This window comes from Nyctereutes procyonoides, unplaced genomic scaffold (genome assembly GCF_905146905.1).
Source record: "Nyctereutes procyonoides isolate TBG_1078 unplaced genomic scaffold, NYPRO_anot_genome, whole genome shotgun sequence".
In the NCBI taxonomy this organism is placed as follows: Eukaryota; Metazoa; Chordata; class Mammalia; order Carnivora; family Canidae; genus Nyctereutes; species Nyctereutes procyonoides.
The window spans coordinates 14200717-14217727 of record NW_026575049.1 but is presented as its reverse complement, the minus strand read 5'-3'; positions in this window follow the sequence as shown (position 1 = coordinate 14217727).

Sequence of the window (17011 nt, the reverse complement as noted above, 5' to 3'; positions counted from 1 at the left end):
GAACACAATGTAACCCATAACAATTCCTGTGTTGTCTCCCTGCTTTACCCTTGACACCTTCAAACTATTTACCTCGTCATAGCCAGAATGTTCCCCATGTCAGATAATGCCTCGCCTTTGTCAAACTCTCCAGGGATGCTCCATTTCTCTTGCAGGAAAAAAAAAAAAAATCAAAGTGCAGAAAAAGGACAAAACAATTTCCTCTTGGTTTCTCCATAGTGACTCACCTACACCCACTCTGGGGCCATTCTTCAGGACTTTTCTCCCAGGGATTCTTTCTATTCCAACTCCTGCCTCAGGGCCTTTGCCTATAGTATTCCATATATATCATACAACATGATTCCACATATATCATGAGTGACAGGAGTTGAAGAGAGAGAGAAGTGCATACATACAGCCCATAGCCTCATGACACACTCCATTTTCCCTTTCTTCCTTCAGATTTCTGCTGAAATATCACCCCAGCAGAGATCCTTCCTGATAATTCCATAGGAATTAGTACTTTCCATTACTTAGCATTATTATCCTCATTTGTATTGCTTCATTGATAGCACATTATATATTTATATATATATATAAATATAAATAAGGCCATATTATATATTTGTGTATTTAATATCTGATTCCAACCACACACATACACACGCACTAGAATGTAAGCTCTAAGAAGGCAGGGACTTTGTTTTCTTTATTCCGATATCTCCAGTGCCTAGAACAGCATCCAAAAAATTATAGAATGGCCAAAAGTAAAGTAAGGTACCTGTCATAGAAATATGAGCTGCTTTCACTGGAGATATGGTTGATTATTGCTGGTGGATATTGATGAGTTTGACGGTTTTTCACTTAAGAAATTCCTGTCAGTCTTCCTGATGGCCTCATGTATGTGTACTTTCTTGAGTTCCTTTGAACATCTTCTTTTTTTCATCTCATAACATCTTACTAGTTCCCTCATTAATTATCTCTTAACAACATCCACATTGATAGATGTATGTGAACTGGGTTTGAAAGACAGTGTAGATGTGCATGGAAGAGAAGGGGGCACAAGACATGTAGGGACTTCCAGATGAAGAAGGCAATGAAGATTTACATGTAGTGATCCCTGTTAAATAATTTATTTATTTATTTATTTTATTTATTCATGATAGAGAGAGAGAGAGAGAGGCAGAGACACAGGCAGAGGGAGAAGCAGGCTCCATGCAGGGAGCCCAATGTGGGACTCGATCCCAGGACTCCAGGATTGCCCCCGGGCCAAAGGCAGGCGCCAAAGGCTAAGCCACCCAGAGATCCCCGAACCCATAATTTTTGAAGAGGTAAAACCATGACTCATAAAAATGTAAAATAAAAAAATGTAAAATGAACAAATCAACTATTTTATTCAGCTCATTAATGAACATGGAGACGAGCAAGATAGAAAAAAACAGACAATAGAGCCTTAATCTTCAAAAATCCAACCTCTAAGCTGCTGTGAACAAGGCTTGTTTGCATCGCTAGGGACAGGAAATACATGATGTCTCATCCGTGCATCGCCACCTGCCCTCTACATGTCCATAAAAGTGCAAAATGCAAAAAATTAAAAAAATAAATAAATAAAATTAAAAAATTAAAAAAAGTGCAAAATGCGCCAGCTGAAAACAATCCAAGGTACACACCCCACAAAATAAAATAATCCCTGGAGCGTACCCGAGATAATATCCAGCATTCCTTTGCAAGGGCATCTAGTGATGCTTCTCAAAAATCTTTCAGAATTTTTCTAAAACTAGCAAGCCAGTTACATAAGGCACAGAGTCTCACGTGCTTCTGAGAGTGATGAAGGTTTGTTTGGTTCAATGAAGAGGTAGTCCGGTTAGTGAAAGATGTTATTGCAAGACAAGCTGGGATTTTATATGACGACTTATGGAAAATTACTCTAAACGTTCAAGCAAAAAAATAAATAAAATAAATAAAAATAAAATAAAGGTTCAAGCAGGGGAGTGACTGGATGGAAACAGTTTGAGAAGAATCATTTTAGGAGACGTGTGTAGGATGGAAACTTAGAGTTGGAGGGGAGGCAGGAAGAAAACAAGAAGCAAGGAGGCACACTTAGAAATGTGCTGTAGGACCTTAGCCCCCATTCAGGCCTGGGCCGTGCAAATGACCCAGCTCGGGTTGGGTGAAGAACCCTGGGCTTTGGGATGGAGAAAATAACCAATTGAGGTGGAATTCTTCAGAAGATATCTGATTGTGGAAGTCTTTATATTTTAAAATGTGCACATGCTAACGTCTGACAGTTTATTTTTCTGCGTGTCTGTTACTTTCTGACAGCATACTAATAAGTGACTTTTCTTTTATATTCAAAATACCGCATTCACCTTTTCTTTGAGCCTGAGAATTTTGTAGTTTTCTTGCCTAACATATTTTCTCCCTAAAATCTTTTCCTTCCTTATCATTTGAGAAAGGCGTACATCTATAAAATATTCAAGTGTATCTACGCCACCCCTGTAAAAGTAAAAATTTGTGATACCCTTTCCATGATGGATGCAATTTAGATGTCAACTCTAGTGTAATTTATTAATACAATTTCACTAATACTTATTTAATACCTTATTTAAATGCAGTATTGAATGATAATTACGGCTCCTACAATATTTACAACAGGCTTAGAGAAATCTATCCTGTTTCTGTAAGCTTTATTTCCCGGCTTTACGGAAATATAATTGATATACAACACTGTGTAAGTTTAAGGTGTACAACATGATGATTTGATACTGGGTAGATTGTAAAATAGTTACCACAATAAGGTTATTTATGTGAGTTTTTTTTTAAATCAGTGCTTCAATTATATTTTGTATGTATGTGTTTTACTAGATTTATCTGGCTTGCAAAAGAGAAGGAAAAGCATCAAGTCTTTCCAATACTAGAAAACAAAATAAATCAATCAGGTCTTTTAAATCTATAGTAACACACACTTCAGGTGGTTAGGTTATATCCTGATTTGATGGAAACCAGATTCCAGGGAGCTCTCATCATAATTGCAGCTGAATAACTGAAGTTCAAGCCCTGCTTCCCATCTTCAACTTGGGGATGCTTTCTTCATCCACTTGGATTTTGTAGAAATTAAACAGTGGCATTTTAAGAAAATGCCCCCCCCCCTTTTTTTTTGTAGCTTGGCACATTCTAAACAAACACACACACTCTAAAAATGCACATCCAAAGTTAACCTTTTGAGAATTCAGACTGCGCTGAGGACATCATAAATGATTCACCAGTGACAGACATATAGGTAATTTTTATGACCTGAGCCATGAATCGTTCTTTAGTTCTTGATTCAAGTGACTACTTTCCACTATATTGAGCCATGCGTTTCAAAAATAAACCTTCTGCTGATAAGGAGATTTACAGAGAACAAAAAAGCCTGAGTCAACTCTTTATCTGGGACCAAATTCTGTGAACTAAGCTTAGTTCAAGCAAGAGGTTTTCTAAGCAGTTCATTTATTTTAATATGGTACCAGCATTTTGGAGTTCCACTGTAGCTTATGTTCGCAGTGCGCCCGACAGAAGAGGAGGGGAAAGGCCTGGAGGTAACATTTCATGCATTCTTAGAGATAAGAATTGAGCACCTGCTTGAAGCAAAGCTCCACGCCAGATGCTCCAGAGATACCCAGGCCTAGTCTGCAAGAAGCTTATCCCTATTACAGAGGGAATAAAACAAGTGCACAGATCATTATGCTATGACAAATTATAATATAAGTCAGAATATTATAAATATTACAGGAAGGATACAAAAGCAACTTTAAAAAAAAAAAAGGAAATTCCAAAGACAGATAGAGCACATTGGTTTTCTGGGGGAATGGAAAAGACTTCATAGTATTTGAATAGAATGGTGTGTCTCAAACTTCTGCATGCATGGAAGATGCCTGGGGAGCTTGTTAAAATTGAGAGTTCTGGACCTTCCCTAGCGATTCTGATTTATGCAGCCGGTCTGCATTTCCAGCCAGCACTGCAGGTGACTGTGACAGAAATGGCCCAGGTAGCGTGCTTTAAGAACACACGGTTGGAAACTTAAATAAGTAGCATCAAGAAGGGCCTTGATGAAAGGAGAAAAGTATTCAGATTAAAGGAACTACAGAATAAATACAGAGGTGGAAAAGTTTGATGTCCTATCTGACCTCTTGGGGGGTTGGGATGCCTTCTCTCACTCCGGTTAGCCTATTAAAATAACAATGGATCCCTGGGTGGCGCAGCGGTTTAGCGCCTGCCTTTGGCCCAGGGCGGGATCCTGGAGACCCGGGATGGAATCCCACTTTGGGCTCCCAGTGCATGGAGCCTGCTTCTCCCTCTGCCTGTGTCTCTGCCTCTCTATCTCTCTCTGTGACTATCATAAATAAATAAAAATTTAAAAAAAGACTTATTAAAAAAATAAGTCTTAAAAAATAAAATAAATAAAATAAAATAACAATGGTTTCTGATGAGCAGTTCTAGAAAATGGAGAGATTTGGCATTTAGGGGCAGAACAGATTTGATATCACCACTCTAAAAGTATCCCTACCACAAATGTTGGAGAGGATGTGGAGAAAGGGGAGCCCTCCTGCACTGTTGGTGGGAATGGGAACTGGTGCAGCCACTCTGGAAAACTGTGTGGAGGTTCCTCAAAGAGTTAAAAACAGATCTGCCCTACGACCCAGCAATTGCACTGCTGGGGATTGACCCCAAAGATACAGATGCAGTGAAACACCAGGACACCTGCACCCCGATGTTTCTAGCAGCCATGTCCACAATAGCCAAACTGTGGAAGGAGCCTCGGTGTCCATCGACAGATGATGGATAAAGAAGCTGTGGTCTGTGTGTACAATGGAATATTCCTCAGCCATTAGAAACGACAAATACCCACCATTTGCTTCAACGTGGATGGACCTGGAGGGTATTATGCTGAGTGAAATAAGTCAATCTGAGAAGGACAAACATTATATGGTCTCATTCATTTGGGGAATATAAAAAATAGTGACAGGGAATAAAGGGGAAAGGAGAAAAAATGAGTGGGAAATATCAGAGAGGGAGACAGACTCTGAGAAACTCCATACTCTGGGAAACAAACTAGGGGTGGTGGAAAGGGAGATGGGTGGGGGGTGGGGGTGACTGGGTGACAGGCACTGAGGGGGACACTTGACAGGATGAGCACTGGGTGTTATTATATATGTTGGCAAATTGAACACCAATAAAAAATAAATTTATTTTAAAAAATCCCTAAATTGGCAGAACGTTGATGAAGAGTATGTAGAGTTCCCAACAAGAGGTCCTCACGTGGTTAGGTGAGCTCATTCACACAGCTACAGAGCTCGTGAAGGAAAGCATCATAGAGACTTACAAGGGAGGTCAGCAAAGTTATGAACTCTTCTTTGGAACAACATGCTGGATACTGGCTTTCTGGGGGTGTGCTATGAGTAAGTTCCCTATCTGGCTGGGGCAATTACCCCTACAATCGATAGGCAGCCTTCATAAACATGTGCCGGTGGCTGTCGTGGCTGGGAGGAGATGGGGAGATAAATGACGCTACTTCCATGGCCCCCTGCGAGTGGCTGGGACGTTCCTATGTCCTGTGTCTTTGGACAGAAGCTCAGATTTCTTTATTCACACTTGACTTTCACTCATGTCCCTACTTTACATATTATCTGCCCTCGCACAACACTCCACTGGGGAAAATGTTGGTTCACAACCTGGGGAGTTCTCCAGGTGAAGTCTGAACCCCGCCGCCATCCCAGCTTCAGAGCATGGAAAGGCTGAGAACCGAGGCAGACCGCTCCAGAATGACCACCCCAGGGAACTTACTTCCGTGGCTAGTCTTGGGCAACTGGAAGACAAGCAGATCCCTACACCAGTCGGCCAGCCAGCCAGCACCTTCAAAGTTTAAAGTCTGAAGGTTTAAAGGGATCTTCACTGGGTTCAGTCTCGTATTCAGTCCAGAGGGTCTCAAAAACACCCTACTTTTTCGAAATTGTATCCTTGAAAGAGTTGCTGGTGTGTGGGAGGGTAGGGAGGACATGCATCCCAAGGTCAGAGGAAGGAGTGAGGAGCCTCTGGCTGCCTGGGTTCAGCGTGCAGGTCAACCAGTGGCCACGTCCTCTCCATGCCCTTCCCAAAAGAAGAGCAACCTAGCGTTCCTTATCTGTATTGGCCTATGGCTGAAGCAGTGGAGGTGAAGGCTGGGACTCAAGCACCAACAATCCTACACCATTTCTCCTTAAGTCCTAGCCCCAGCCTCCCCTGGGTTCCTTTGCCCAATGCAATCCTGATCTTGCAAGGTATTCCAGAGTTGTAGACAGCCTCATTTTCTGGGATAGACTAATGTCTTGTGGTAACAGGTAATACTGTGAATGTTTCGTATATGAAGATAAATTTAGAAGGTAGCATGCACACCAAGTCAAGGGTATGTGACATTGATAGAATATTAAATGGAAAACGTGCTTTGTTATCACAGAATCTTCATTAGCGGTTGGCTGGGTAGGGGGAGGGTGGTGCGCAATCTTTACACAAACGGTGTAGACACTAAAAAAATTGTAGTTCTTGGTTAGTTCAGTTCTTCAACTAAAATTTCTCTCTCCCTTGTGCATTTTGCAACCTTTTGGCAGCTTTATTGTTGAAAAGCCAAGGTACATTCATAATTGCACCACAGTAACATGCATTTATCATTGGCAAAGGTTCCGTACTATAAATGAATTACTGTAATAGATGTGTCATGAAATAGCATCTTATTATCCTCCTCTTCTTCTACTTTCTCCACCAAGCAGGTCAAAGTCGATAACAAGTGTTACTCTAAAGTGATATTTTTGAACAAATTAAAGGAATGGAGTGTGCTTTAAAGCTCTAGCTTTACAATATTTTAAAATGATCAACCCTTTTTATTCCAGTTATGCCTCTAAATCCCCCAAAGCATTCCTTGCTCTGTGCTGGTTTTGCTCATCCTGGAAAGCCATTGGTTTCTATACTGGCACTCAGGTTGTTCTCAATCAAGGAAATGTGATTGAAGATTTATTATATTTGACGTTGCTGTCAAGAAATGGAAAAAGAGATCACCTCTGCCTTTGAAGAATGCATAATCTAGTTGGGAAAGAAAACATATTGATATAAACTATCAAAGATGTGTGAAATGGGTGGTAGAGTCAGTGAGGACTATACACACTAACAAGAAAATCTACTCAGAGGAGAGAGGTTTCAGACCCACAAAAAAAAAAAATAACTGCGAATAAATCAATGTCTAATGCAGGTTAGAAGATTTCCAATTGTGTTTATTGAGATGAGCTTGAAGACATTGAGGAAGAAAAAAAAAAAACACCCTACTCCTCTTCAGAAAATTTTAGCAACGAACAAGAGTAAAAATATTTCTTGGCTATGTGGTATGTTGATAGCTGTCATTTCAATGTTTCTGATGTAAGGAAAGTGAGGTTACTGGAAACATCGTGCAGGGTTCTGTTAGCATGGTATTTTGTCTCCCTTAATGAACCCCTGAAGGACCCAGCTGTAGCGTCTGCAAACAGAGAAGTTCTTCCCAAACAAGTCCTGCAGAAACACAGCCTAACCTCTGGATCTCCCCATATGGTCAAGTGAGAAACTACTGACAAGTATCAGATCTGCTGGGACGATGATATCTGGGGGGGGGGGGGGGGGTGGAAATCCCATCTCATGACTTAGATGAGGATGAAGACAGTAGGCTATTTAGACGTTACCCATAGTACAGAAAGGGTCAGAATCCCCCAATGCTCACGTGACAAAGTTTAACAAGAACAAAAATATTAATTTCTCGATCTGGGTCCAAAAGACAGCCAGTAGTTAAGTGAGAGGTGGTTTGGAAATATTCACACTTTGGACCCCTAATTAATTAAGAGCTGTTGGAACAAGTTGGCCTTTATAAGGACACTGCAAATGTAGGCATTATTGGAAGCGCAGCACCTACGGTGCAGCAGGGGAGGTGCTGCTTGATCCTTGCAACTTGGCCAATCTGTACAAGGTCTATTTCACAACATCCAACCTCCCAGGTGATGATAAGGATTAGAGTAAGATGAACATCTGTGGTCAAAAGCAAAGGAGATTTTTACACAAAAAAATGCAGACAGATCATTTGCTGTGACTCATGTTGTTCAAGTAACAAGAATGACTAGAAACGTTAACACATGGGGGCCCTATTTTTTAAAATGAATTTGTGACGCAACAGGCAGACGCTCATCTGCATCTCTAACCTTGGAGTTCCCATATTTTGTTACTAACCAAGAGACGCGACCTGATTTTTTTTTTCCAGTTTCATTTCTCCAAAGTTAGGTGTTGGTAGTTCTTTTTGCACTCAAGGAAGCACCCAGCTTCTATGCATCCAGAATCTTATTTGACAGATCTAGAAACTCATGTCACTTTCTATTGAACCCAAACTAATAATATCACATTTCAGTCTAACTCTCTCCTCTAAGTCACCAGCTTTTTTTTTTCACACGCAATGCAATGAGAATTTTCAAACTAGCAAATTGACTAAATGGAGTCTAAAAGATGGGAAAATGATTTTAATGTGTAATGTGTAATTTCATTTTTTTCCATGTGGAAATATGCTTGGTTTAAGGTTCCTTCCTCTGCTCTTAACTCTTTTCCCTTCCCCCCTCCATCCACAACACACACACACACACACACACACACACACACACTTAAAACATCTAAATTTGTATTTATTACATGAAACATTCCATTTATCTCAGCCAATTATTTTCACTCAAATGTCCCCAAGAAATGTGGCTGCCATCCAAGCACCAGAACAGCCTCCCTGTATGTCCTGGGGCTGCCTGTGGTCCTCTCGGCATCTTTGCCACATCCATGTGTGCTGGAGCTCACCAGCATCGTACACGTGGCAAGCCTACCTCCCATCCCCTTTCCGTGCTCTATTGTGGTGGATGTCCACCTAGTAATGTTGGAGTGAAACCGTTCCTCTCAGGATTTCAGCATTAGGACACCTACAGAGATCTTTGCTCCTCATGCAGTTCCCTCGTTTACCTGGCAGCCAGGTGTTGGGATGCTTGGGTAGACCTGAGCTTGTCAAAACACGTCGTGGCGAAGTCAGTCTTTAGGCAAATTTTGATGACTTAATACAAAGCTTTCAACCTGGAAGGTCTTACTCTCTAGCAAAATGTCCTTTCTGCATGCCAATGGGCTCAATATTCAATCATGCCAAGACAATTAGATATTGGGTAAAAGATGGAGAAGATAAAGGTAGCAGAGGTAGGGATATTTTGCCAAATAGGGCTCCAGAGTTCTCCAATTAAATAATTCACCCTCTGAGAGTTCACGAAGATGTTCCAGAGGTGGTGGCATTTCCAGTTCCATTCTGGTGGAAAAGAAAATGAATTTGTGTGTATTCTGAAATCTCTAGTTACGTGGAGATTTGGGGAAAGGAGAGCCAGATCTAAGCCCCGCAGGGGGAGCTGGAGAGGGAGCACTGGGAAGGCGAGCAGGCCGGGCACCCTCACGGCCCCGATGCCCCCCAGGCCTCGCCTGGCAACCCCAAAGGCACCTGTTGCCGTCTACTATGCACTCGGATAGGGTACCTATAGAGACCTAGGCAAATCTGCCACTATGTTATTTTTATTTTTTTGCAATGTCAAGTGAAAAGGTAGTGTGTGTTGCTGAAGAAGGCTCAGCGCTCGGTGGGCAGGTCACGACGAGAGAAGGAGAAGTCAGCCCACCCCACAGTCCTTGTCCCCAGAAAAAAAGGAGCCTTCTGGGTGCCCTCCACGAGTCCCTGTCCATCTGTGGCTGCCCACAGGAGCCACATCAACCCACGGGGCCACAAGAGGACCTGATAGATCCAGGCTGAGCCCTGTCCTCCATCCTCCTCCCACTGAGAGGCCCAGAGCCTCCAGAACTGTGGTCTTTCCAAAGGATGGGTCATGGGGCTGCAGCCACGGCCTGGGGGTGCCTGCTTTCCAGGGCCTCCTTCCAACAAGAGCGCCTAGCAGAGCACCAACGCGGGCTTGGGAGTGACTGCACTTGTGTGCCTGTCTGGGCAACCTAGAGTCTGTCTTGTGCTGGACACCCTCTGACGGTTCTGGAGTGCAAACGTGTAGACGTGGGGGGTGCGAGTGTGTGTGTACATAGCCACAGCTGCGAGCAGACGGTCTAATCAGAGAAACAAGAACATTCAGTGTAAAGTTTAATTGTAATTAAATTAATTAGTTTTCTGGTTTTCATTTTCCCTGGCAATCAATAAAGCTACCAAGAAAATGAAAAAAAAAAGAAAGAAAGAAAGAAAAAGAAAGAAGAAAGAAAGAAAGAAAGAAACCACAAAAGAACTAGAAACCAAGCCTGCTGCAGAGGATAACCGTCGTGGTATGGTCAACAGTAGGTGCACCTGCCCAATGCATGCGCTGGCCCCTTGTCGGCCGGGGCTCACCCTAGGTACTTGCAGGGGAGCAGCAGTAGCAGCAGTGAGCGGCTGTCCTTGGGGAGGGCCACGGCGCCGTCGTCTGATGGGAGCCCTGCCCACCAGCCTCCCTTCCTCCCAGAGCAGAACAAAGGTGACGGACAGATCCTGTGGGTCCCAGTAGATGGGGGGGGACACACAGGCAGGGCCCCCAGGCCGCAGACAGAGGGCTGCAGGGCCAGGGCACAGGCCGGTGTCATGTCACAGGGGTCCCGGTGGCCCGTGGCGGCCCTGAGATTCCTGTTCGTTGGACTGAGGTGTGACCCGGGCACCAGGCCATCGTAGGTGCGATGCAGGTGCACCTGACGTCAAGCCAGAGACCAGCGTGCCTGCCGAGGGTCCTTCACCGTGGCCTGGCCGGGTGGCCTCTCCCGGCGTCACCTGCCGTCTGGCTCAGAGCATGGACCATCTTGCCTCCCCATCACCTACTGACACTCTCCCGGGTTGGGGCCCAGGCCTAAGGGCTCCGTGGTTTTTTTGGTTTGTTTGTTTTTTGTGTTTTTGTCCGCGCTCGTACTACCCCGGACATTCCTGATCTCATCGGAATTACTTGTTGGTAAGTCCCTGTGTGACTCTCAGAGAAGATCCCTGCAGTCAGGCCTGTGAACCTCGGGGCCCACTTGACAGGCCCTTCAGTTAACGATGGCGGCCATGCACGCCTCCCCCAGTTGGTATTTTACAATGACCATTTTCTGACTCCTGTGTTGTTCCGCACTACGATTTTTATTGGGTAAAGAAACAAATAGACGATCTCTGTGTGTAGATACGGGGGATACTGTATACCTGTCTCTACGTGAGACAGACGCGCACATCTCTAGGTCTCCAGCACACACACACAGAGACACTGGCTATCACACCAATAGAAGAGTCTTGATTTAGGCTTTAAAGGCCTTCCATTTATTTTTTTAAAGGTTTTATTTATTTATTCATTAGAGACAGAGAGAGAGAGAGAGGGAGGCAGAGACACAGGCAGAGGGAGAAGCAGGCTCCATGCAGGGAGCCCGATGTGGGACTCGATCCCAGGACTCCAGGATCATGCCCTGGGCCCAAGGCAGCGCTAAACTGCTGAGCCACCTGGGCTGCTCAAGGCCTTCCATTTCTTAAAAAAAACAAAAGACAAAAAACAAAACAAAACAAAAAAACCCACTTCCATTTCTTGCTCTCACGCTCGAGACAAAGGAGGATTGCCTACAGCTGTATATAAAGCATCAGGGGTAAAAGCTCAAATGAGTGGCTGTACGGAGCCAAATTTAATGTTCCCTGAATAATCCTTAAAAGAGAAAAAACCAGAGCCATTGAAAAACATATTTTCAGTACTACTTATGAGCCCTGATTGTATATATTTTACAGTCCTGTTGTTACTGAAAAGTGTCCTTTAAGTTCACGGATCCTGACAGTCTGTCCAATGTGGAAAACCATCTGAAATGCATTGCAGGTGGAATCACTTTAGCCAAAGTGCAGATTACTTAATTTATTCTAAAGGCATATAATTGGAAAAAAGACCAACTTCCTATTTTTTTTCTTTTTATAATATCGCGTAAATACATACTTCTTTATTCTAACTTTGGTGTGTGTACAGTTTTGGAAAAACCCATGTCAGAAAAGGAAGTGATTATTTTTTTCCCTTTTCACGGACCTCTACAGTGTGTATATTCAGGATTTAAAAATGGGTTCTCAAGTGAAAAATGGGAGAATAAAAAAGCAGAAGGTATTGTTTATCTTGGCCTTATCTGCACATGTCAGAAAATTAAGACAGTGATGAATTACACATTACCATACAAAATTTTATTGTCAGAGGCAAAATCCAAATTTGTTCTGCTTAAAATACAGAAGACAAATTTTCTCCTTTAGAAAAATCCATTTTGTTGGTGCTTGATTGTAATGGAATAAAAATTTCATGTTGAATACACAGTGATCCAATTTTTACTGAATAATCTTAAAGGCATACGGTAGAAAACATTTAGCTGCTAAACTAGCACAAAGTTATTTATTTGGTAAATGCTTTAGTAACTTGTATTTGCTAAAAGAATAGTTACTGTTTTGTTTCTAAATCATAAAATATTAAGAAGAAAAAAAAAAGCACTTCCATTTGGCATATTTTTAAAGAAGTCTGCCCATTTGGGAAATGGCTTGAGGAACATAAACTCTGTTGCTGAGCTCATTAGAAATAATCCACGTGACTTTTTTTTTTTTTTTTGAAGACTATCTGGTGGATTCAGTGGTGTCCAGAGAGCTACTTTCGAAAGCCCAAGGGCAGACGGTCTCCCAAGTCTTGCTCCAAGGAACTGGACGATGCATAAGCTTCAGAGAATTAAGTATTTCATTTTATAGTGTGAATTCGTTTTCAATGACCATCAAGACATTAAAGGACTAAGATATCGGAAAAGCAAAGGGCCAGGATGTTCATACGCGACAACATGCAGGTGGCGTTGAAAAAGATAACATGAGGCCACCGCTACACCGTAGTTTAAAAAGGAGAAACAAGACTGGAGGAGACATTCCTCTGAAAAATGTCTGGTACTTGAGAGGTGATGGAAGATAAACCTACCCAAAATAAAACAGAGGGATGAAAGATCTACAGCGGGTGCTCTCACCCAGTAGGTGCGCGGTTCTACGACGGTGGGCACAGGATGGTGGCCAAGAGCAAGTGTAGAATGTGCACCCAGAAGGAGTGACAAGGACAGCGACTCAACGATCCACTTGGAAGGTGAGTGCACCACACCCCCACGGCAATCTTTACGGTGATCTTTCCTACAACACATCCCACTCTCTCACTTACTTATGTGACATAATAACGACGGTGTGGCTAGAGGTGGGCTGACCCGTGCAGAGCTGGGTCAAGGCAGTTGCCTTCAGCTGTACCCACTCACAGCCCCCCTGTGGGAAGGGTCACGTCAAGTCTGTTCAGCAGCCGCGGTCCGTCTGTACAGCTCCAAGCAGAGAGAAAGAGCTCTCGACTTCATTGCTAAGTGAAGGGCAAGTTCCCGCTAGACTAACAGGTCTCCCCGACATGCAGGACAGAGGTCTGGCCTCTCCTCCTTCGGTCCACCGTGGAGAGCTTTGCAACCCCTCCGCGCTCTTCACATTTTTCAAGGCTTATTGGCTGGGGAGTGTCTGTTAATCATCTGCTGTAGCTTAAAACCCACTACGCAGCCCAATAATGTAAAGCATTTTGAAGGGAACTCTTGGAGGCCACATGAAGTCACTTTTAAGAAATGAGGATCAAACCAGAAACCAGAATGCACTAATTAACTTTTTTCTTTTTTTTCTTTCTCAAAGGAGTCCGTGACAATGAAAAAGTAAGCTCTCAATCCCTCTACAGAGACTGGTCTGTGTGGATCATCATGATGCTTCCCCGCAGGTAGGAGGCAGATGAATGACTGATTTGAGCCATTCAAGGCTTGGTTTGCAGGGTTTTGAATCCCAGCTAATACCTATCACCAGCTACAGAAACTGATCCCAACCCTTAACCTCGGTCTCCCCCTTGATAAATTGGAACTGATGGCACTTGAGTCATTCAATGAGATGACGTCTATAAAGTGCTGGCATTTCGTAGACACTCAAATGTTTTTCCTTCTCCTATACTTGACCGAATTTAATATTAACACGGCACACACACAAAAATTAATTCAGATAAAAATGAAGGATTGGTCATTATTTTTCTTTTTTCTTAATGCACTGGTGGATGAACCGGGAATGTACAAAAAGATAGACATCTTTGATATCCTATCCTTAAAGTACTAAAAATTCAAAATAAAGTCCCTTAATGTGCTGTTTTCAAAATCTGAATAAAATCATACCTACTACTAATATGACTATTTGTGAAAAGCTTATTTTCACAAATACAATCCCTATCATTATACATATACAGTATACTTAAAATTAGAACATATACTTTTCACCAACTGCCTATTTCTCATATTTAAGACTCTTTAAACTTAAAACATTTAACTTTTCTAAACTTTGAAATGAGACTTCACAAAATAAAATGGAAAACACAAGGTCCTAGAGTTCCCTTTTGTTAGAATTTTCCTGAATAGAAACCACACTAAACAAAATATTTTAATAAAAAAAATCCTTATTAATTCAAAGCAATTGAACTCAAGCTTACTCTTCTAGAACCGAAATTTGAAATTTTAGAATATTTTATAAGAACATTTTTGTACACAAAAGTTCACATACACTAATTTGAACAAATATGTTATTGCCTAGAATAAGAATTGTTGAACCTGCTTTAAAGAATAAATGATTAACTTAAAATTAACACATTGTGAATATACAAATAGTATGCTAAACCCATTTTAGAAAACTTGAACTACTTTTACCTAAGTAGGTTAAACATTCTTCCTGCAACTTACTGATATTTTTAAATTGCTCAAATAGCTTTTCCTAAAGATAAATTCTATCCCAATTTATATTCTAATTATAAAGTTAAACCGTGTGGTTTTATTATACTTTCTAAATGTTACACATTTCTGTAAAACACAATTAAGTGCTGTGTAACCAAACATTGAGAATTATCCTAAAGGACCATAAGTTTTGAAGACTAGTGTACAAAAATAATTGCATAATCTTATCTATACCTAAAAATTTAGTTTCTCTTCGGTCGCATGTAATTATTTTTCATGTCACCCTCACTCTGATTGGCTCATGATTTGCGTTTGTTTAATTTATTGTGATGTGAATTCCTTCAGGCCTTTTTCTGCTCTTCTTCCCTTTTCCTTCATTTTGTGAAATAAAATGTGCTCAATAAATATTTGGTTAATTAAATTGAATTTTGTCCTATATAATTAGCAGTGTCAAATGATAATAATCCAGCTATGACCTCTGACAAAGGAAGGAAAAAAAAAAGCCAAGTGTAGGAATCTTAATTTCTCATTATACAAACTTTTACTGCTTATTATGTGTATGTGGTTACCTCATGGTCATCCTGAGAATAATTGAGCTAGTTTATTTTAGGTCTTGAAAATTTCTCCGGAACAAAAGTTCCTTAAAATTGTAATAGCCAGTAGATTGTAATTAAATACATCATTGTAAAGTTCTTCAGGAATTCCTCTTCTGCATCCAATCCAGTCCTGCAGCTGCATGAACATTGCTTTTCACAATTTAGTCTGCATAGATTTATAAACATATCACTGACTATTATTTTCACTGATTTAGATGGAAACCATTTTATCTGTGGTCCAACCATCTGTTACGACAGATAGAGCTTACCAGAGAAATGTGTGTAAAAATAAAGCGGATTATCACCATGCTAAAGTCGTGTTTAAACAGTGTGCACCAAAAGATCAAAAAAGGAAACTATCATCAATGAACTGTATATTTTTGTCACAATATTGGGGTGGGCTGCTTATCCTAACGTGACCTGCTGGTGAACATTTCATCCAGGTGTTTGACATCATGCAGATTAGAAACACAGGCTTTGAAATATAATATAATTAGGGTAGACCTATTTCATCACAAATTTTGATGCTGCTTCTGGCATTTGGAAAATCTCCAACTTGTGCGATGGGTAGAGGCATGTCTTTCTAGTTTCGTTGTAGGAAGGTTTTATGGAAAGTCTAAGGTTACTATGTCCGTTCCCCAAATAACAACTACGTATTTTTAAATGGTTCACGTCGCTACTCGGAGCCTCAGTGTTTTTCACTAGACTATCAGGGCTAATATAATTTATTAGGTTTTTGAAAGGAGCCAATAAAACAGCACGTGGAAAAGCTCTCTGCAAACGAAATGCAATTTATAAGTACGTTATAATCGTAATGACCTTGTAAGATATTATACGGTCACGCTCGTAAAGAGCACTGCCAAACCTCAGTCCTGTGATACACAGGATCCTGGAAGTAATATAAACCCATACCAGCTTAAGCTCCAAGTAAAATCTGTGTTATTGAAATTCAGGAATCAACATAGCATTGTAGAAATTAAAACCTCGGAGGTTGTGCTCATCTGTATTTTAAAGACTTAAAGACTCTAAGAAAATTTTAAGGGAAAACATGTGCAAATGGGGAAAACTTTTTATTCCCAAGTCACCTGGTGATGTTTAATATTCGGTAAGGTAAACAGTTCAGTCCTGTCTAATTGAAACTAAGTTTTGTGTTTGTATGTATATTGGCACAGTAAAGATTCAAGCCTAGGAACTGAACACTTCCAACACTTTGTTATTTCATGCATCAGTAGGACTTGCAAAACATACAAAGGAGAGAAACAAGATAAAAACTCTATGTAGAAAATAGAACTTTATAACTACAGTGTACAGAATATTCCAAGAGATATCATTGGTCATTTTATTATTTTGAAAATATTACTTATCCAAACAACTAAAAAACGTTAAAGCCTGATATAATCTTCAACATTGGAAAGGATAAATTATTGAAAAATATGTAGAACAGAAATTCCATCTCAATGCCATTGATACTACTATACCGTTGAACAGATATTCTATGAGGTATTGAACATTGCACAGAATTACACATTGAGGATTTGACATTGTTGCTAAACCAGTTGTCCAAGGCCACTAAAACACTGACAGAGGATTAAGATGACTAACAGTGGGGAGGAAAAAGGAACTCGAGAAGTCTTTCTAAC